The sequence below is a fragment of the Pyrus communis genome, chromosome 16 (assembly GCF_041283825.1).
Source record: "Pyrus communis isolate YQ-2024b chromosome 16, ASM4128382v1, whole genome shotgun sequence".
Lineage (NCBI taxonomy): Eukaryota > Viridiplantae > Streptophyta > Magnoliopsida > Rosales > Rosaceae > Pyrus > Pyrus communis.
The window spans coordinates 13,355,794-13,377,558 of record NC_142580.1 but is presented as its reverse complement, the minus strand read 5'-3'; the positions used below and the strand labels follow the sequence as shown (position 1 = coordinate 13,377,558).

Sequence of the window (21,765 nt, the reverse complement as noted above, 5' to 3'; positions counted from 1 at the left end):
TCTTACGTGGCAATTGAGATGGACATCCACATCAGTTAAAAAAATAGGAAACCTAATGAAAATGGTTTGAAAGCTTTGAGTTTTAATGATAAGAACAAAATAAAGGGTAAAGTGAATAGTACTAGGATTGACTTTTTAGTGTAAAAATGTAGTTTTTCGTTAGAGTAAACAGTACCATGGGTTTTTCGTTAAAACTTCCTAAAAAATTCCCATGTCAGCTAAGGGGGATATTTAGGATTTTACTCAATGATGTTTATTAATAAAATAATTAAAAAATAATAATGAAACCTACTTGCTCCCGTTTTCAAGCCTCACCGCTGGGGCCTCCTCTCTCTTCGCTCTCCAATTTCACCTTCCTTCACCGCCGATTGATGGTGCTCGACCCCCTTCATCACTGCCAATTGGGCGAATATCCTGATGGTGCTCCCAATGATTGTTTTGCTCTGCCACCAAATCAAGTTTGCAATTATAATGGTTTATGCCTTCTAGCCAAACGTTGGATTTCATAGGTTTTTAATTCCAGCAACATTGAACAAAAATCTGAAAGGATTGGATACGATATTTTCCTCTATGTTCTACTGCTGAGGATTTTCCGAATGGAAGAATATTTGGAAGACAACCTCTTTTCCTCTTTCTTCATGGACTTTTGGTTAGCACCAAAATCTTTTCCTAATCCTTTATAGGAATGAAAATTTCATTCCATGTTATATCCCGATGTTGTCGAAGGTTTTGGCTTGAATTTTCATTGGAATTATGATATGTTGGACTCAGATCAGGTGGAGAGATGAAACGTTTCAATTTGGACTCAGATCAACTAGCCTCAATCTTCTCTCTTCTGCTGCTGCTCAAAACCAACGATTGAAATTCAAATCATCCGAACATGCATTAAACTCAATGATTGGTGAAGATTGAAGGTTGAGAGAGAGCCAGAGTGAAGACATAGTCAGATCCGCATCCTCCTCTTGACCCATGCCCTCAATTCGAAACCCCTACACATAGAGAACTGTTGGAGAGAATTGGAGACAGTCTCAGGGAGAGAATCGCAAGAGAGAGAGTATTGGTTGTGTGTGGTGGACGGAGGGTGCAGAGTCGAAGACAGTGTGATCATGAGGTAGGGATGAAGTCGTGAGGTGTAGGGGTGGCTGGAGTGGAAAGAGTTTGTTGGATTGAGATTGTAAGAGGGTGCGTGGCTGCTGAGCTTCGAATTCAAGATGGATAGGTAGAGAGGGTCTGAGACTCTGACTAAGGGCAGAGATGAGAAAAGCGAAATGAAACGATAGAGAGTGAGTACGGCTAGAATATAGAGATGAGACAAAATTGGACGGCCCGAATTATTCTGAACCAATCCACCGGGTGAAATTAACCCTAAATAATAAATAAACAAATAAAAAAATTGATTCCGTATGGGATTCCCAAACCAATGCATAGCTCAGACCGAATCATGTACTAAAAATTTTGGTATCTATTTGGGATGGAGTCCCGAAATTTTGGTATTATCAGTTTGAGAATTTTTCAATATGGGATCATAAATTTTTTTGTTTGATTTGGGACTTTTGGAAAATATATCCAGCCCTAGACGGATCTATTGTATTATATTTAATTAAAAATCAAATCGTTGAGCAATATTTTCACGTTACGTTCTTTTCACAAATCATTTACTGCTCAAATGCTCATTCTCCAACATGTCCATTCAAATACTCAATGAACATGAAAGCCATTCCATTCTAAAAGAAAACAGCATATAAACCCTAGTTTGAATGAGTAGGAGCTATATAAGCATTATTTGCGGTGATTGTAATCACTGTTATTTACTTAGATGTCCAGTACAAATAGAAATTAATAGAACGAACGGCATATTTCTTTTTTGAATTGTCACAAGTTCTAGCAATATATTTGAATGCCTTTATCGTTGATTATGATTACGAATATCTTTGTTCAACCTCTACTTCTTGATTCAACAGATTAAAAAGAGGGAAAAAAAAAAAAAACTATAATCCTTAATTTAAACTGAGCATACGAGTATTCTTGTTTGATCTCTAATCCTTGTTTCCATTTAGCTTCCTCTTGCAAGCTTGTTGGGTTTTTAGTATCTCATAGCAGTTAGTGCTTCTACAGATACTTGGATTGGATTATAACGCTGCTTCTCTTTTGCTTTACTCTTTGTTGCCAAGGCAATGTCTACCTTTCTGGAGTATGTCTCTGGGTGCCAACTGATTTGGATACAAATTGTTTTTTTTCTTTCATGGAATGAATGTTCGCAGCAAAAGTATGTGCCGAAGTTATTGATCCTTGTAGAGTGTAGTCTGCATTATCATGAAGATGTTAAAACCAATCAAATGTCAAGTATATAATATATAACAATTGCACAGTTTATTTCGAATAGAAATTTCACAAAGATACAATATATCTTACAAATATAAACAATTAATAAAATTGAATAATAAATCACAAAACACTGACTTGATTAGGAAGATAGAGGCTTGCAGTAGCAATCTCCTAAGACAAAAATTCGCCCTACACCAGTGCAGTTATTCAACGGACGTCTATATCTTACAGGATACAACTTTCTAATCCAAGTTCTTGCACTCGAACTTGGATTCTTGGTGAATTGGTTGTGGTGTTTCTCTATGAAGTAAGGAAAAAGAAGCGATCGAATTGTTCTTTGGTTTCTGATCTTACGGCCATATTTATAATGGCGTAATAGAGCAATTAAAGCCATTCATGTTTATCTTTAAGAAAGGTTGTAACTGTTCACGTGATCAGTTTTATCCTTTCGGAAAAAAACTGAATGCAAAAATCAAAAACGTATAAATGATACTTGTGTTTTTCGTCCATTTAATATATATGCACCCAAACCTTCCAAGTCTAAGGCTCAAGGTCCATGGCTTTGACTCAATTTCTTTCAAACCATAAGTGTGGAAACACACTTATAAAGTGGATCTTCAAAAGAGGAATGCGCGATGTGGGACTAAAGATCCCACAAGTTTCACAAGTTCCAACAATACCCCACATTTTCTATTCAAACTCTAGCAATACCCCACATTTGAATAGAAAATAAGATACTAATGAAATTAGTAATGTTTTTCCGGAGAACTTAGATATGATACACATCAGGTTAGGTGTTTTTTGGACTGGAACCTTCTCTAGTGAGTACTTATTGGATTTACCTAATGAAGCAGTGAATTTAATATCTTGAACTGAACATTCTTAGTAGTAAATCGAAACAATAAGTATCACACATAGCACATCTTGACACACTGCAATTCATACGGTTGTGTTCATTTTGGTCCTAAATATATCCTGATTTCATGAGACCTTTAGAAAATTGTAGTCATATCAATTTCAAAGATGCGACCCCACATCAATCTCATATAGGTAATGCTAATTGAGAATAGCATGTTCTATTTATCTTAAACATAAGATATTAGCATTATTAAGAATAGCGATTCACCCTCTACATCTTACAGGAAACACACTGTTTTCCATCATAGGAATGAGTAAGGATTGTGTGTTTCTTACTTTGAGTTTTCCTTAACTAGTTTGCCTATTAAACCTAGACCATGGGATCTCCAATTAGCTAGGTTAGGTTTCCGTCAAGTTATAACTCATTGAGTTGGCTTTAAACCCATTCCCCTCAATGTAAGTGCCACTTGATCCTTGGATAGGCCTTTTGTCAAAGGATTAGCAATATTCTCCTTAGATTTAATATAATCAATGGAAATAGTTCCATTCTTGAGTAGCTGTCTAATGGTCTAATGTTGTCGCTTTATATGTCTCGACTTCCCATTATATTTAGCGTTTTTTTGCTCGACCTTGTGCATCCATGCTGTCATAATGTATACATATTGCAATCACAGGTTTGGGCCATAATGGAATATCTTACAGAAAATATTTAAGCCATTCAGCTTCATCAGCAGCTGTATCTAAGGCTATAAACTCTGATTCCATTGTCGAACGTGCTATACATGTTTGCTTAGACGATTTCACTGTCTGTGCTCCCTAAAATCAATTTGCATCACTATATCCTTCTAATACTGGGGGATATTGAGCGTAATGCAAACCATAGTTCATTGTATGCTTTAAGCATCTTAATACCCTTATTAAAGGGCTCCAACGATCCCTTCCAGGATTACTTGAATACCTACTTAGTCGGCTTATACTGTAATTGAGATACGCTATCTTCTTCGTTTATAGTAAGTTTATGAATGGTTTACAATCATAATGTTCAAACCTTTTTAGAACCTTTTCAACATAATGTGATTAAGTTAGGACGAATCCATCTGAATTCCTTAGAATATATTTGCACCTAAACCCTCCAAGTCTAAGGTCCAAGGTCCATGGCTTTGGCCCAATTCACACTTATAAAGTGGATCTTCAAAAGAGGAATGGGCGATGTGGGACTAAAGATCCCATTAGTTTCACAAATGCCAACAGAAGAAATGTTGGGTATGTAAAAAGAATACGAGGCTGTTTCGAACTGTCAAAATGAAGCCAAATTTCACAAATTATATGTCATCTGCTATCCCGATCGCTCTTGTTTCGATTATTGGTTGATTTATGCTGCAATCAGTTAAAAAGTTTGAGCAGGATTATTATTCAGATGACTAACTAAATGTGAATTTGTAAGACATTACAGATTGTTTTTTTTTGGGATCCATAACCCAAAAAGTGCTAAAATTGTTCATGCATATCATTGGTGCTTGAAAGTTGTGAGTTTTGTTTGCAATGTTTTCTCTTTGACCTGAATACATTTTCATGAATTCCAAATCGACCGGATTTCCAAGTTACGGAGCCAAGTTAGCCAACAATCGGAGAATAGAAGTGTTGTTTGGACCAGATTTTACTTCATTGGCTCGAGTAATCAAGGCCGTTAAATGAGCTGATATCTAGACCGTTGGACGACAAATCGGTTGAGATAATTTTCAATATTATTTAAGGATGATATTATGGTTTTAATCATAATGATTATCTCTTTATAGTATTGAATTATCTAGACTTACCATTATCTGAAACACAGTTGGGTGATAAAGCCGTAACATAAAATAATGCCGTGGGCTAAAGTGCTCAGACTTTGGTAATGCATGCACTTGGACATGAATATGGGTCTAAACATTGCATGGTTATTTAGGATGCTTTGGGAAGAGTTCCATGTGCTTGTAAATTGATCTGATTGCACGGTTAATTATCATAAGTTGACGACAAGTATCAAAGTATGGCTTTGCTCATTTGGAATAATATTCATAGGAATATTATCTATTCCGATTGGATACTCCTAAGTCACGGCAACAACTTCACAGTGTGTTCATCAAGGCACGTCCCTATAAATACAAAGCGAGAGACGACATTCAAAAGGACCTCCAATTCAACACACAACTACCCTACGCAAAACCTCTCAAACATCTTGAGATTTTTTTATTTTCTTTTTCCGCCGACACATCTTTAGTTTGGATAAATAGCACTGTGAAGGCAATCGGCGAACATCTTCAGTTTGGATAAACAGCACTGTTGCCGTAGAATCAGCCGACCGCGAAGCACTTTCAGTTCGGATAAATAGCACTGCATTAAGGCCGACTGGTTATCTATCCAAGTCTCTGTCGAGAAGGATTTTCGAATCCTTATTGGCAGAGGTCATCTCATTAGCATTCTCGGCGAAGTGAGGTTTTACCAGGTTACTACATTCGGCACCCTGAGAGCCGAATTTGATATTGAACTTCACAAAACTAGCAGCCTCGTCTTCAAGCTCTAGAACCCGAAGGCCGAGACGTTGTTCCTTCCTCGGTTGCAGTCACAAGATCAAGAAGTCAGCAACGCGCTCAACCCAACATCAACAAATTTTACTCCTCGGCCGAGCTCGGTCGACGAGTTGGCACTCCTCGCATCAACCGAAGGACGTAGTTAGCTTATTAGTTACTCGGTTTGCGTGCCACGTAGGTTTTGTGATTTTTAGGGTCAACAAGTGTACACCTTAAAACAAAGTGGATAGTGCAGCTGGTGTGGGCAATGCACTCGAAAGTAGAGATTATTACCCTTTTATTAGAAATTATTTCCTCTCTATCTTTTATTGGTATTGTATATATGAGTATCAACGACTCTGTATTTTATGAAAAATCAAACAGAAATATATAGAAAGATTAACAAATTAAGTGTGCGGAAGGGAACTGAAGGCGAAGGAGAGGTTAACAAATTAAGCGTGCGGAAGGGAACTGAAGGCGAAGGAGAGGTCGGTCTCGGAGTGGGAGGCGCCGCCAAGCTCCCTTCCGTTTCTAATCTGGCATTCGAAAGTTTGAATGCCCTTGGTTTTTTTAATTTTTTAAATAAATAAAAATAAATTGAAATATTTTTAATAATTATTTTTTAATAGGTGTTAAATGGCATAAGTTTGCAACCACATCAGCATAAATGTAAGACTAACATTTTATCACGTCATTACTTAATCAATCATTTTCTCCTTAAATAACAAACAAATTATTTTTATGATTCGGATTTTTAGCCAAAATGGTCCCTGAGATTTATATAACACATCACTTTGGTCCCTAATTGAAAATCAATAAAAAGGTCCATGAGATTGTCCATCATCCATTATTTTGGTCATTCTGTTAAAAACTCCGGTAAGTGTCCTGGAACTCTTGGCCTGAAGTTTGGGTAATTTTCAAAGCTTCATAACTCAATCGTTTCTTAATCAAATTCGACCCATAATATATCAAAATGAAGATAGGAAAGTGTAGAATAAGATTATACCTATTTGGAAGCCCAATGGTTGCTAGAAATGGCAAAAAAAAAAAAATAGCATGAAAGGTGTCTGGTCCGTGGGAACATTGGAAAACTCGCCGGAAACTAGGTAAACTTTAAACATTCATAACTTCTTCAATACTCAACGAAATCGACTGATTCAAAAACAAAAATCATACTTCTCAACGAGATGAAGAGAATGGTAGCTGTCTTGATGGATAATTCATCTTTGGTTTGGCTGAAAAATGGCTCGAAAGTGGCAAACTCGAGACCAAGATAGCCACTTTTGAGCAGTTTTCCAGCCAAACCACGGCTATTTAGCTATCATGAAAGGTACCATTCTCTTTGCGGCATCGAAAAGTATGATTTTAGTTTTTGAATCACTCAATTTCGTTGAGTATTAAAGAAGTTATGAACCTTTAAATTTTACCCAATTTCCAGCGAGTTTTCCAGTTTTGCCGCAGACCATTCACCTTTCAGGCTATTTTCCGGCCATCTCCGGCAACCATTGGGCTTCCAAATAGGTATAATCTATGTATTGGTAGTCCTAGTCTTTCGCTTACTATGGATGGTTTTTGGTGTATAATAATGGGGTTTTTTAACTTTAGTCATTCAAGAAGATTGAAATTTGATAAAAACATGGTGTTAGATTACATATTAATTATAGTCCCTTGATGTGTCCTTAATTCAAATTAATTAATGTGTTTTTTATTCAATGTCTCCCATTAAATATTTAAATTCATTAATATATATATTAATTTATTTGTTGACTAAACGTTTTTTAATTTATTAGTTTTATTTAGCATTCTTCAAACTTGAAAAACTCAATTAAGGTACCTAAATGTCAATATCGATATGTATTATATTGAATTAATGTACCAAAATTTAGTACCGAAATGTATATACCAAAATGCATGCACCGAAATGTATTATATTGAATTAATGTACCTAAATATGTGTACCAAAATGTATGTACCGAAATATATTATATTGAATTAATGTACCTAAATGTTTGTATTGAAATGTATGTACCGAAATATGTGTACTTAAATGTGTGCACCTAAATGTATGCACCAAAATGTATTATTATGAATTTAATGTACCTAAATGAAGAAGACAAAATACATCGAAATATATTGTATAACAAAAATTAGTTTATCTAATGTTTACAGCAAAATATATTACGATGAATGAAATAAAAATTAGAATTATAATGAAATATAATTAATGCATTAAAATTAGGAAGAAAAAGAGAAATAATTAAAACATCAAAATATAATTGATAAATGAGGTGATTAATGTGTCAAGGGACTAAAACAAGATTTTGATCTTACTCATGGTTTTAGTCTAAAAGTCATATTTGCCAATGCTTAAAATGAAGTTTCCTATATAATTATATAACTGGCGTTATGCTGCAATTTCCTTCATCTAATAGCCCATTTGTTTCTTGTGTTTTTTTTTTTTTTTTTAGCTGATCATCTGGTGTAAGAGTGTAACTCAGCAATGCTACTCGGAGGACAGAATGGAGGATTTCGTTTCAGCTTGGTTGCATTGTGACCAAAAACGAAGGAATGTTTGGTTTTTCTGTCTTAGTCTTCAACTCCTCCTGACGTCCAATATAAATTTTTCGACGCGAGAAAAGGTAAATTCGGTTATGCAATCACAAGTATGCTAATTTATGCTATTTTAGACTATTGAAGCTTTTTCTTTTTATCGTAACAATGTTAATTTTTCAGTTTGCGGACTCGTTTTCAACTCGATGTCTTGCTTCATTCATGTCATGTCATGTTTATGCGAAGACTGGTTTTCAACTTGTTACCGTTGTTATTCACCTCTGTTTTGCTTGCTCATTGTGTGTGTGGCCGGTCTTCCGGTGCAGCATATAGCACATATTTTAGGAGGGTAATGGGAAAAACATAGGAATTGATGCTTTGCAGTGAGCAATGGCAGATTTTCCAAGTTAGGTTCCATTTGGTTGATATATCATGCTTGGCAATCTGTACTCCAAAGGTAGGGATTTTGGGTCAGTGAATGCGCAAGGTTGAATTACAATATAGGATCCAAGCAACTAATATTTTTATTTTCGATTTTGCAATGTCGTACGATTATATTTTCTCTGTCCTCTTTTAAAATTCAACTCTACAAAAATAATTAACCAAATCCTAAAATCGTTTTGGTAATTTTTTACAAAGATGATGGTTGAAAAAGTGATCTAGAACAGTTTGTTTGAATCATCTCGCTACACTGCAGCACGAGAAGGAGAAATGAGAATGTTCATATGAAAAAGGTTGCTAACGATTCACATTAAGCATCCAAACCGGAGGTAAATGACTTGTATAACACGAGTGCACTGTCACGGTAACATTTCGTGTCAATTATTCAAAAATATGTGTTCATTTTTTTTGTGTTTTATATTATTGGTACGGAACGCACAGTGGTGTTGTACTTGGCTCATGCTAGTTACGTTTCAATCCAGAGGGAATAGAAAGCAAGACCCCTCAACAAACTATTCTTTTCGTTATCAATTAATTCTAGGCTTATTTTTAGCTACACCTCTAGAACTTCATTTTAGTCCCATTTTGTTTCTTATAACTTAAAAGTCACCGCTTTACTATTTGAAATTCAAAATTGGCTTCACTTTGCCCCATGAAACTCAATTTTGATTCCAGTTTGCCCTCAAACTTGAAAGTTGTTTTTATAAAACTCAAAACTCGCTTCACATTTCCTTAGATATTTTAATTTCTCATGTGAGTTCGATTTGAGTGAGCCAGGCTAATCAATTTCTTTTTTTTTTTCTCCTCAATTATTTTTAAACTTAATATTCTCTAATTGTTAATGTAAATACATAATGGAGATTTATAATTAATTTGACTGCACATGTGACGTAATCTTATTGGGTATTAATCCCACATATGTTTAGGATGTGGCCTATAAGTTTCAGAGAGTCCACAAGTCAAAGTAAAATGAATTTTGAGTTTCAGGAAGTAAAGTTGTGTCTTTTGAATTACAGAAGACAAAGAGAGATTAAAATGAAAAAGTGAGATTAAAATGAAAAAGTGAGATTAAAATGAAGGATAAAACTTGGAAGACCAAATTTTTATACCAAATTTGTAAACAAAATGATGTGTCACCAATAAAAAAAACAAACACGTTAACCGACAATTAATAATTCAATTATTTATCACCACATCATTTGATTTGTAAGTTTAACTTAAAAAATTTGATCTCTTTAGCATTACTCTAAAATGAAATTTCAAAGGTGAATGTTAAAATATGACATTTTATTATTATTCTTCTTACAATAGAGGTCCACTGGCCATCTCCGTCCTCATCCGCTTTGGCAAAGTCGACGAGCTCAAAGAAGCACAAGCTTTGAAGCGCACGACCCGGAAGATTTTTTGCGGAACAGAGAACGATGAGAAGAAACCATGTCAGAATCACACTTCCCACCGGAGATACTTGTTGACATCCTTTCACGGCTCCCGCCCAAGGATTTGATGCGATTCCTCTGCGTTTCAAAAGCTTGGAACGCCATCATCCGCGACCATCGCTTCATCAAATCTCATCTTCAACGCTCCATCCATACCAATTCTGCTCGAACCCTTTTACTCAAGTCATATAATGATCCTCCATCAGATTTCTTTCATTGCCTTTCAAAGGCGATGAAGAGTTTGGGACGGTTGTGAAAATTGGGCAGCCCTTGACATGCCATCATTCGTACACTCAAATAATTGGATGCTCCATTAATGGTCTGGTTTGTGCTCACAACAGTAACCGTACAAGTATTGCTTTGTGGAACCCGTCAATTCAAAAGTCCAAGAGGATTCCCCTCCCAACCTTTGAGCAGCAGCAACCATCATCAGATTTGAGGACGCACACTTACTTTGGATTCGGATACGATTCAGCTAACAATGGCTATAAAATTTTGGGAATTGCGGAGTTTTTTACTTGGAATAATGTTTCTGTAAGTTGTCAAGTCCGTGTTTATAGCCTAAAATCCAACTCATGGAAAAGGATCCAAAACTTGCCTGGCTTAAGGGTTTTTTGGGTTCGGATCTTGGCTCCGTGGAGGAACGGATGAAATCTCTATCCATAATTGCTTTTACATGCTGGAACATTTGGAAGGCTCGCTGCAATGGGGTGTTCAACAACATAACCCCATCCCCTTCTCAAACTATCCATATAAACTATCCATATAACGGGGGGTTGCAATTGCTTCCCTCTTGGCTGCCCGCTCCAGGTTGGCCCCGCCTCTCCTACCTTGCAGCAGACTTCCGCATTCGCCATCTAATTGGACTCCTCCTCCTGTGAATAAGCTAAAGATTAATGTTGACACATCGTGGATGGAAGGCCTTGTGGGTGGTCGGACTGACGGATTTGCAGGTTTTGTAGTAAGAAACTCAGAGGGTTGCTGCATTGCGATCAGTCGCATAGAGGTTTGGGCCCCAAATGTGTGTTCGGCGGAAGCCTTGGCGGTCCTCGAGGGATGCCTGTTGGCCTTGCAGCGGGATTTCGCTGATATTATCATCGAATCTGACTTGTTAGAGGTGGTGTCTTGCCTCAATGGCTAGATTGATGATTGTAGCTGGGAGGCATTCTCCATCCTATCCCGCATCCGTGCGTTGTGGAACTTATTCCATGCTTGCGACTGGTCTTGGGTCCCAAGATCAGCAAACTGTGCAGCGGACTATGTAGCGTCTCATTCTGGCACGGAGATGTGAGATACTGTTTGGGTTGAAAGACCCCTATCTTCGCTTGTGGGCATTCTCAACAATGACGGCCTTCCCTGCCCGCCGAACTAACCTTTTGATGTTGAGAGATTGGGTTGACTCCAAGGTCTTGTGTGTTTGTTTGTACCCCCTGTCTCTCCCCTAGTTGGTTGATCTGTTTGGTTGCCCTTGTTAGTCTGCCCTGTGTGGCTTTCTCTGGTTAATATATTGATCAATTTCTTAAAAAAAGACAAAAAAAAAAAAAAAAAAAAAAAACTTGCCTTGCAATGGTTTTGCTATGCATAATAGTGAGAATGTGTTTTTGAACGGTGCTCTGAGTTGGCTGATGCGAGGCAAATTAGATAATAATCGATGCATAATGCTAACTCTTGATCTTGCCAGTAAAAAGTATCAGGAGTTTCACCCCAGTGCATGAGAATGGCACTTCTGTGATCGATTTGGAGGTTTTAGGTGGCTCTCTATGTATTTCTGTAGATGATTAGGGGTGTAGACATTACGTTTGGATTATGAAGGAATATGGAGTGATAGAATCTTGGACCCTGCTTTATTCTATTAGGCAGGACAATATGCCTTGGTTGTTTGAATATTGCAGACCTTTGGGGTTCTTAAAGAACGGTGCAATGGTTCTTTTGAAGAAAGACGATGATGCGCTTGTATGGTTTGATTTAGAGGGAAAACTGTCAAGCAAGTCGAAATTGGTGGTTTGCCACTTACCTTTGAAGCAATCATTTGCATAGGAGCCTTTCTCTTCTTGATGGTGATCCCGTGATTGTTGGGAGGCCGTGGTTAGTCCCTTCTACCTCTAATAACAGGAAACTTTCAAGCAACAGTGAACAAAAGTTACGAATTACAAGTATGTGAACTATGCTCCTCCCTATGTACTAGCCTACTAAGCTTGTTGATCTTTTATCTTTCTAATCAATCATGTCTTCCCCTCTGTTTTCTAATCACTTCCGGTGTTCGGTGCTGACATTTCACACGTCTAATGTTCAGAGGATTTTTTTTCAACTCATGATAATGTCTTGTTCATTGAAAATGCAAGGGTAGATAACACAATGCTAGTTCATTTGCTAGTTTGCAGGCTGGTTCTCAACTCGTTATCGTTATAATTCGCCTCTGTTTTGCTAGTCCAAGCCTGTTCTTTATATGTGGCCGGTATTCTGGTGTAGGGTAGTACATATTTATTTTAGGACAGTAGTGCACAAACATAGCTTAGGAGTAGATGTTTGCACTCAGCAATCACAGATGTTTTAACTGTGTTGGATTTAATATATCATGTTTGCCAATAGAGCCATGCAATGCACAGGATCCTATATATGGTTAGTAATACTTTGAAGACTATGGCTGCCCTGCATTTCAAACTTTCGGATTTAGATGGTTCTGTGAATTAGTTTCTATGCTTTTAGACCCCTTCCCTTTTGTAAGAGGACAAACCTTGTATGATAAAGTATTAATTAGGACGAATGAATATAAAAGTGTTTCCTTGTACTTACAGACATCGAGTTTGATGGTGGAATACCGATTTCTACTGCTATAAAGATCCCATCAGACGAAGAATTATCATTAAGATGGGATCTTTATAGTAGTAATACCGTATTCTGCCATCAAACTAGAGAAACTAGAGAAGAAGGTTGAGTGAGTATTCCAGTTGGAAGAATCTAGATTATTTTCAATTGCAAGAAACTGAAATTAGTGGGTTTGAAGGTAGAATCGATGAGAGGGATACCGAAACGAAAATGGCATACCGAATCTCAAATTGACCATTTTGAGACGGGAATCCAACGACTGATCCCGAACCAAAATTTCGGTACTCAAATTTTGGCACTCGCGAAATGTTTTTCTGTATTTTGGGATTTCCCGATACTGAAACTGCATCAAAATCCAAATCATCCGAACCTGCATCAAAATCCAAATCATCCGAACCTACATTAAACCCAAATTGAAATCAGAGAAAGTGACAGTGAATCGGTGAAGATTGAAGGTCGAGAGAGAGAGTGAAGACATAGTCAAATCCATGTCTTCCTCCAAACCTGTGCCCCCAATTTGAAACCCTAAGCTCCAATTTGAAACTTTGCACATATAGAGAATCGTTGGAGAGAATTAGAGATAGTCTCAGAGAGAGAATCGTGAGAGAGAGAGAGAGAGAGAGAGAGAGAGAGAGAGTGTGTGTGTGTGTGTGTGTGTGTGTGTGTGTGTGTGTGTGTGTGTGTGTGTGTGTGTGTGTGTGTGGTGGAGGGAGGGTGGAGAGTTGAAGACAGTTTGTCATGAGGTGGGGATGAAGCGGTGAGGTGTGATGGTGGCCAGAGTGGAAAAAGTTTGTTGGAGTGAGATTGTGAGAGGGTGAGTGGGTGGGTACGTGGGTGACTACTGAGCTTTGAATTCAAGAAGGATAGACAAAGAGAGTCTGAGACTCTGAGTAAAGGCAGAGATGAGAAAGGCAAAATAAAATGAGAAAAAGTAAGTAGGGTTAGAAGGTAGAGACGAGACAAAAATAGATGGTCCAGATTATTCTGAACCAATCCAACTAGTGAAATTAACCGTAACAAATAAATAAACAAATGAAAAAAAACTGGTTTGGTTCGAGATTTGCAAACCAATACATAGCTCAGACCGAATCATGTACCAAAAATTTTGGTATTGGTTCGGTATGGAGTCTCAAAATTTCGATATTATCGGTTTGAGAATTTTTTCGGTATGAGATCGGAATCTTTTTTTTTGTTTGATTTGGGACTTTTGGGAAATAATTCTAGCCCTAGACGGATCTATTGCATTATATTTCATTAAAAATCAGATCACTGGTCAATATTTTCACATTACATTCTATTCACAAATCATTTACTACTCAAATGCTCATTCTCCAACATCTCCATTCAAATACTCAATGAACATGTAAGCCCTTCTATTCTAAAAAAAACAGCATATAAACCCTAGTTTCAATGTAGGAGCTATCTATAAGCATTATATACGATGATTGTAACCCTTGTTCTAAAATTTTCTGCTTAGACTGGTCACTTCAATTAATTTCTAAAAGTTTGAAAATTAAGAAAAGGCTTTAGATTGCCTAGGTGCTCACTTAGCCCTCTTACAACTGCCTAGGCACCCCCACCTAGGTCGCGACCCAATTAGGCAAAAAATAGATAGCTTTCAATTTGCATTTTTTTTTTAATAAGAAAAGGACCTTGTTGAATACTTGGATGAACACTCATTATCCCTATACTGTTGTAGGCATAATTTACTGAACGATTATGGAGGCCATAGAGAGAGGTGCGACAATAGTAGAGAGAAAGAGAGAGATGTGTAATTGTGAGGTGTGTTCTATTCCACCCCATTGTGCCTTTATTTATAGTCGTAGGGAAAGTAAATTCCTTACCCAAATGGGATTACAACTCTAATAAGATAATATCTAGTCTAAGAGATATGGTAAAATCCCATAAGGATATCCTAGATATGTTAGGATTTACACAATCACATTCTTAATCTAATGGGACTGCAACACTCCTCCTTGAGTGTGTAAATACTCAAACAAATTGCGCATAAGGTCTTTAGCGATGAAGTAAGTACAGTTGTTGAAGTCGTCAACACAATGAGTGAATGTAAGTCTCAAATCAACTGAAGAATGCATAAAAGGCAAAACTGACAAAACCTTGCTATGATAAAACCCATAGGCTAAGGAGAAAAGTGAGAAGTTGCATTAAGTCAAAACTATATGTCTTCTGGATGTAAGTAGAAGAGCTCACAAGGGTATAATCAGCCCAGGATGGGTGCCTCGTCAAAACCTAGTTAGGTAGCAAAAACCCAATGGAAAAAAATGCTCCTAATCATAAGGAAAAAGAGTACATTAATATCAAGTGAGTACAATTCTAGATACTCCCCTTGAGTTTGACAGAACTTCGAAATGAGAACTACAAGCATTGCATATGAATAGTTAGGCATACTAATTCCTCGGACAAGCTTCTAAAAGGTTGACTTCGGCAGTGACATCGTGTAGAAGTCGGTAAGGTTGTTTGGGATCGGCTTGCATGACTTCAATCTTCTGATGCTTTGCTATGTAGATGCAACATGTCTTTGCGTTGACTTCATTGATGTATCATGTCTTGGTCATGTTGACATATGTGGTATAGTTTTCATGGATCGTCGTTGGGACTCAACGATGGATGAAAACAACAAGCACTTCGAATATGCTCAACAAGAACTCTTAACCATGTCTCACATGTGACGTAGTGAAGTGAGGTGAGTCTTGGAACGATTTGAAGATTTCACAACTAAGGTCATGTCGTGGACCTCCAAGATATTTCTATATTCCTTAACGGTAAAGACATAACCATTTGGGGATGTGCCTTGTGCGGGTTTGATAAGTACGTTAAGAATAAATTAGAAAAAGTAAAACCACGCGTTTCAACGAGATGGTCAAACAAAGTCAACTCAAGGGTAAAAAGGTAATTTCATAAATCCGGCATATGAAAATACACTAAATTTGGGATGAGGTTTCACAACCAGGCTCTAGGCTAGCCACATGTGATGTGGTCCCAGTTGGGAGACAACCTATTGGCCCCAAAACAAAGCTTTAAGCTCATTTTTGGAGGTGGTGCAAAGATAATTCACTGTATTTCTTCAGTGGTTTCATTCATGATCATTGTCATCTCGAATATCCTTTAAAACTTAACGACGTTCTTCTGGAACAGGGAGAATATAAGGTCCCTTAAATGGTAATTCAGTACCATTCATACAACGAGGAGAGTGTCAATGCTCTTAATCAAGTTGGATAGACTTGAAGTCAAGATGTGATTTAGGTGCAAAGTTAGTGTGCGTATTTTCACATTCATCCAGACAACTAACTTTCCCACATTCGTACCTAATCACGTGTTTAATTGAATTTGGTCACATGTATATAAGAAACATGATTCAATTAACTCATATTTGAGGACAATATCAATAAGATTATCCATAACGAAAAAACAAACACCAAACTTGAATCCAAGAACATGGAAAAATGTTCACAAAGTAAACCAAAGTTACTAAGGGGATTCGGCCAACAAGGCCATTCATGTCAAAATTCTGCTTTTCCAACGATGTTTAGTGGGGCAAAATCAATCTCAAATATTGACTACGAGAATGATACTCCTCAATGGGTAGAGGCACGAATAGGTGCATAACCAATGATCTATTCCATCAAGACGGAAGTAGATTCTGCAGGGTTAAGGTTTTGGAAATAATATCGCTTATTCTTGAAGTTTTAGGTCTTAGATGCCAAGGATCACACTTCGGGTGTGATGCCACACCTTGGTAGGCCTTGATTCTACCATATGTTGTAAAAATAAACTCGAAATTAGATTGTGAAAGACAGACCCAAAGGATGAGAAAAGTATTCTCGAGTCAAAATTCGATCGAAGTTATAAACTTCAGAATTGTACCCATTCATGAACGTAACCATGGTGTGCTTCAGGCAATGTCTCATATGATCAGACGGTTTGTAGAAGCAAACTAAAGAGCCATGGAATCCTTGGTCATGAGGTATTTTCGGTTGTAATGCTTCGGGCATAAGTCTTCAAATGAAGATTATGGCAGAGGCTTATTCAACACTTCCATGCCATTGTTGGCTTCAATGGTTTCTCAGCTTCTTGATAGTCAAGTGGAGATTAACGTCTTGTACCCCACTTAAAGTGGTTTCTACTAGAAACTTCCAAATAAGGAAAATTGAACTTGTGACGGTTCGACAATCCACTGAATTGGAGGGAACAAGATTGTGATTGGTGCTATAGGAATGAATCATCCATAAGCATCAAAGTTAGAACATTCGAGTTCTAAGAAATGGTTTTCATGAAAAACTCAAGTTTTCATGGGTGTATTGTTTTAAGAAAACTTCGGGTTTCAAAGACACTAAATTTGAAACAACAAGTTCAATTTATTTTATGAACATTTAGTTCATAAAAGAGAGGTTCCTGCAAGAACACATAATACAATATGTTGTTTAAGTGTAGTGGATTTGAGTTGCTTCAGGAACTCAATTATGAGTGCTTCGGAACTACAAAAGTGAGTCAACAGTTCAAAGAAAAGAAATAATTTATTGAATCGTTAGCTGCCAAAAAGTGGATTTCAGGCCAATAATTTTGGATTAATTGTCAGATTAATGGACTGCTAGTCATTTTAATTAATTCAATAGATCGTAATCATTCACGTTTGATCGTAAAAGCAAAATAATAACGTTCAGGTTAATATTAGCTTGAAATTTTTTTCTTTGAGCAAAGTGATAATAAAATCATAGCTTGATAAGCGTTAACCAATAACATCCCAAAAATTATAGATGTATGTTATGAAGCAGGAATGCCAAAAAAGGGGACATTGGGTTACAAAAAATTGCAGCCCAATTCGGTGGCTGGCTGCCGTGTGAAAGGCAAGGCTTTGAAGACAGCCCATATGTGGCTGCAGGCCACGGGCTAAGGTATGGGAAAGAACCCCGCAGCCCAAGCTGCTGGTTTTCGACCAAAAATAGTGTGAGGGGTCATGGGCCCAGCACCGGGGCTGGCCTAGGGTGTTGATGCGAAGCCCAGCTGCCGGCTGGCTTCGGTTTGGGCCGTGGCAAAGCAAGCCCAGCAACACAGAGGTTGCAGGATAGTGGGCCGAGGCATGCGAGACAGAGCCCAGCAACTTAAATTTTGTTGGTTTAGGCCGAAAAGCGCTGAGCTGAGCCCAACAAAGGCTGCAAGCTGTGCTGGAGTGGGCTGGAGGGACTGCAAGCCCACGGTAAACCCTACTTGGCCAAGGCCTGGTGTTCGTGCACACGCAGCAAGCCCAGAGGGCTGTTGCCGTGATGGAAACCAGCTAACTCGGCTCGGTGCTAGTGGCGGCGCGGCTCGGCCATGCAAAAAAAAAAAAAAAAAAAAAACCCATATTTTTTTGAATTCTAGGGTTGAAAACTCTAATTGCTTCAAAATTAATTTCGATGTTTTGACTCACAAATTTTACATAGTATCATTGCGTATTGCATGAACAAGTGTATATATTGACAAAATATATAATTCGAAGGAAAATATAAATATAGAGAGTTCATGTATCATGAGGAATGTTTTCATGCTTCAAGGTTTTTTCAAATATCTTAATTTATTTTAAAGGAACATGATTGGCAGAAAACAACTAAGCTTTTGAATTTGTAGAATATCCTTCTCGGAAAGCAGGAATTGATCTCCAATGCGTTGTATCACATTCAACATAGAAAAATTAAATTGAATCAATAGCATGTAAATCAATTTAATATAATAATAAATTAATCATAAAAAGAATGATTAAAACGTAATACTCCCCTAATTGAAGAGCAAACCATCTTTAGCGCAGCATCAAAAGCGTGCTGATAACGTATTTTGGGCATAATTTACTAAACGATTATGGAGGCCATAGAGAGAGAGGTGAGACAATAGTAGAGAGAAAGAGAGAGATGTGTAATTGTGAGGTGTGTTCTATTCCACCCCATTGTGCTTTTATTTATGGTAGTATGGAAGGTAAATTCCTTATCCAAATAGGATTACACCTCTAATAGTATAATATCTAGTCTAATAGATATGATAGAATCCCATAAGGATATCCTAGATATGTTAGGATTTACACAATCACATTCCTAATATAATAGGACTGCAACATATACAATTATGTATTTTTTAAATACAAGTAGACATTTATTTATATCTTATATAATAAATTTAATTAAAATTAAAAAAAAAATTCCAGGCTCCGTCTATAGGCCTAAGGCCTAGACGCCTAAGCATTAGTCCTCCGCCCGCCACCCGACTAGCACCTTTTAGAACCTTGATTGTCCCTTTTCTCTAAATTTTAGCGTAAGAGCTCATATAGCTAGTCAATTAGAGATGCTCTAGCGTTAACATTGCAATTTTTAGTGACAAGCTCTTATTTCGCAATTGTTGCCATACCAGAGGGGATAAAATGCAATAACCCTTCATCATTTATTTTTAGTTTAGCAAACAGATATTCACGCTCTCTTATTAATTTTGACTATCAAATTAAATAAATCTCTACTATTAGAAAGCCATAAGTTAATTTTGATGTCTCAAGGCTTCACCAAAAATAATTGGACAACAATGCCCTTGAATCAAAAAAATGCATTAACTGAAAAGAAATACAGAAATTTTTTACTAAGGGTAGTTTTGTAAGAAAAAGTAGTAATTAAAAGAGATTAAACAGAAGTAAAATAAGAAAAGAAATTAAACGTGCAAAAAGGAAACATGATCGTGGAGGACTCCAAATAAACTGCCGCAACGGAGAACATAAAATAACTCCCAAGGACTCGCAAATGTACAATGAGTATTCCACACAAATCCAGAGAAGGAGGGAAGAAGCTTCGTCCCTACTACTTCGAATGGTTTGGGTAAATTTTAAAAATTATCAGCATGATTTGTTTCTTTCCCTTATCGCTTATTAACTTCGGTCGTTTTATTGCAGGAAAACTAAGTTAGAACTCAGATTGATTTGTTCATGTGAAATTGGTTAATTTTTTTTCTCTGGTTTTTTAGTATGATGAGTCTGAATTGACGTGAACTTTTGTGTTTGGAAGGTGAATTTTGGTTGAGATAGAATTGGGAACGCAAGTTGATCGCTGATTACTTTGAATTCAAATATGTAGCATGTAATCAGGTAATTTCTATGAACATACTCTTTCTTCCAACTTCTGAAGTTCGATCAACATGTGTAAACTATTGATAAAACCATTTGTTGGTTATATATTATGGATACCTTCAAGAGAGAATATAAATTATAGTTTTATTCTCTCCGTTTGCAACACGGACATTATTAATTGTTTATCAGCACGTTATTGCTTCAACAATTAGAATTCTCTTTAAAATCTTTACCTCCTTGTCAAATGTTGGTGTTTAGTTTGTGAGAAATATGATGGTTTACTTAAAGAAGTTAATATGTTTAGATTTATCTACATTTTGATTGAAGTAGGGACATCATAGTTCATGGCTCCACAACTGTACGAGGAGGCAAATTACGATAGTCGAAGAGTGTTTGAAAAATAGATGCGAGGGAGCAAATGAGTTTGGGATTTCAAAGACCTACTACAATTGGTGGATGTGCTTTACTTATTGTACAAAGCTTTCAGAGAAGTAAGTAGAGCCAATTAATTTTGACTATTACTTCTGATATAAAGTCACAGAATAAATAAAATGATATATGTTGTTTATAGTTACAAAAGTTTCAAAAATTGCGCGTAACACACTATATATGATAAAAGAAAGTCCTCTCACATGAGGGAAAGCGTAGGCAGAAAGCCAGAACCCTACCTTTGAGAGTTACCGGCCCTTGAATGGATGAATTGTGGATAAACTATGTCTTTGTTTTTAACTAATTCCATTTGTTTCTCTTTTAAGTTAATCATTTCTTTTGTCTTTGGGGGACTTAAGTTAATTGTTTTGGAATTCAACTTTTTGGTGTTTGTTTTCTTTAGTTGCATGATTGAAGGTTTTTTTGTACAGATTGTAAAACCAAAACGAAAATCATTCGACTTATCAAAGTTTAGCTAGAGGATTCAACCGGGTATGCTCTTTAATGTTTGTCTTACTTTGTTTATCAAGGTTTTGCTTTCATTTGGATTGGTACGTTTCTTGCTAAATTTTAGCTCTATTTTAATTTTTTTTATTAAACAAATTTGTTGAACTATGAATTTATGTTATAATATGGGAATTATAGCAAAGCTTTTCCAAACGAAAATTTGTTTAACGAATTGAAAAGGATAATACCGTAAAAAATCTTGACATGCTATAATAGGTTTTTTTTTGGCAAGTTTGTGTTTCTCATTCGTATTCATGGTTCTGTTAAGATTTTTTTTTTCCTCTCTATTTTATATCTCCATCATAAGGTTGACTTCTTTTTTATGTTTTCTAATCGGTTTAATTGTTGAAGTTTAATTTTCCTGTGACATTCATTCTCTCTGCAACAGTTTGGGTTCCTTTGGCAAAATTAAGCATAATACCTGGATATCCAGAGAAAAAGTCGTCTTGGCATACAATAAGGTTCTCAGTTTTAGCTAACATTTCTATTGTGTTATTTTAGTTTACCGCTGATACGATTTTCCTTTACATTTTCAGGAATGCAAGAAATAATTTTATTTTATTTTCTTAGTTTGGTTTGATATGTTGATGTATGTTGGGTGATCAATTCGGACTTCAAGTTTGTAATTTCATTGTGATCTTTCTTCTTATAGAGGGTTAGTTTTCTCTTTGTGTATTGAGGTTGTCTTTTTGTGTGGTTTATTTACTGAGTTTGATGACAATTTAAATGGTGTATTCACATATGAATT

The 21,765-nt window shown here is 36.6% G+C and overlaps 2 pseudogenes across 1 annotated transcript; both read left to right on the top strand.

Moving 5' to 3' along the window:
• The first annotated feature begins 10,157 nt into the window (after positions 1-10,157).
• On the top strand, positions 10,158-11,543 carry LOC148690011 (F-box protein CPR1-like; annotated as a pseudogene).
• A 149-nt stretch (positions 11,544-11,692) lies between these two features.
• LOC148690010 (F-box protein CPR1-like) lies at positions 11,693-12,495 on the top strand (annotated as a pseudogene). The gene has a single exon (XR_015957645.1). The product of XR_015957645.1 is annotated as an F-box protein CPR1-like (transcript).
• Positions 12,496-21,765: the final 9,270 nt, after the last annotated feature.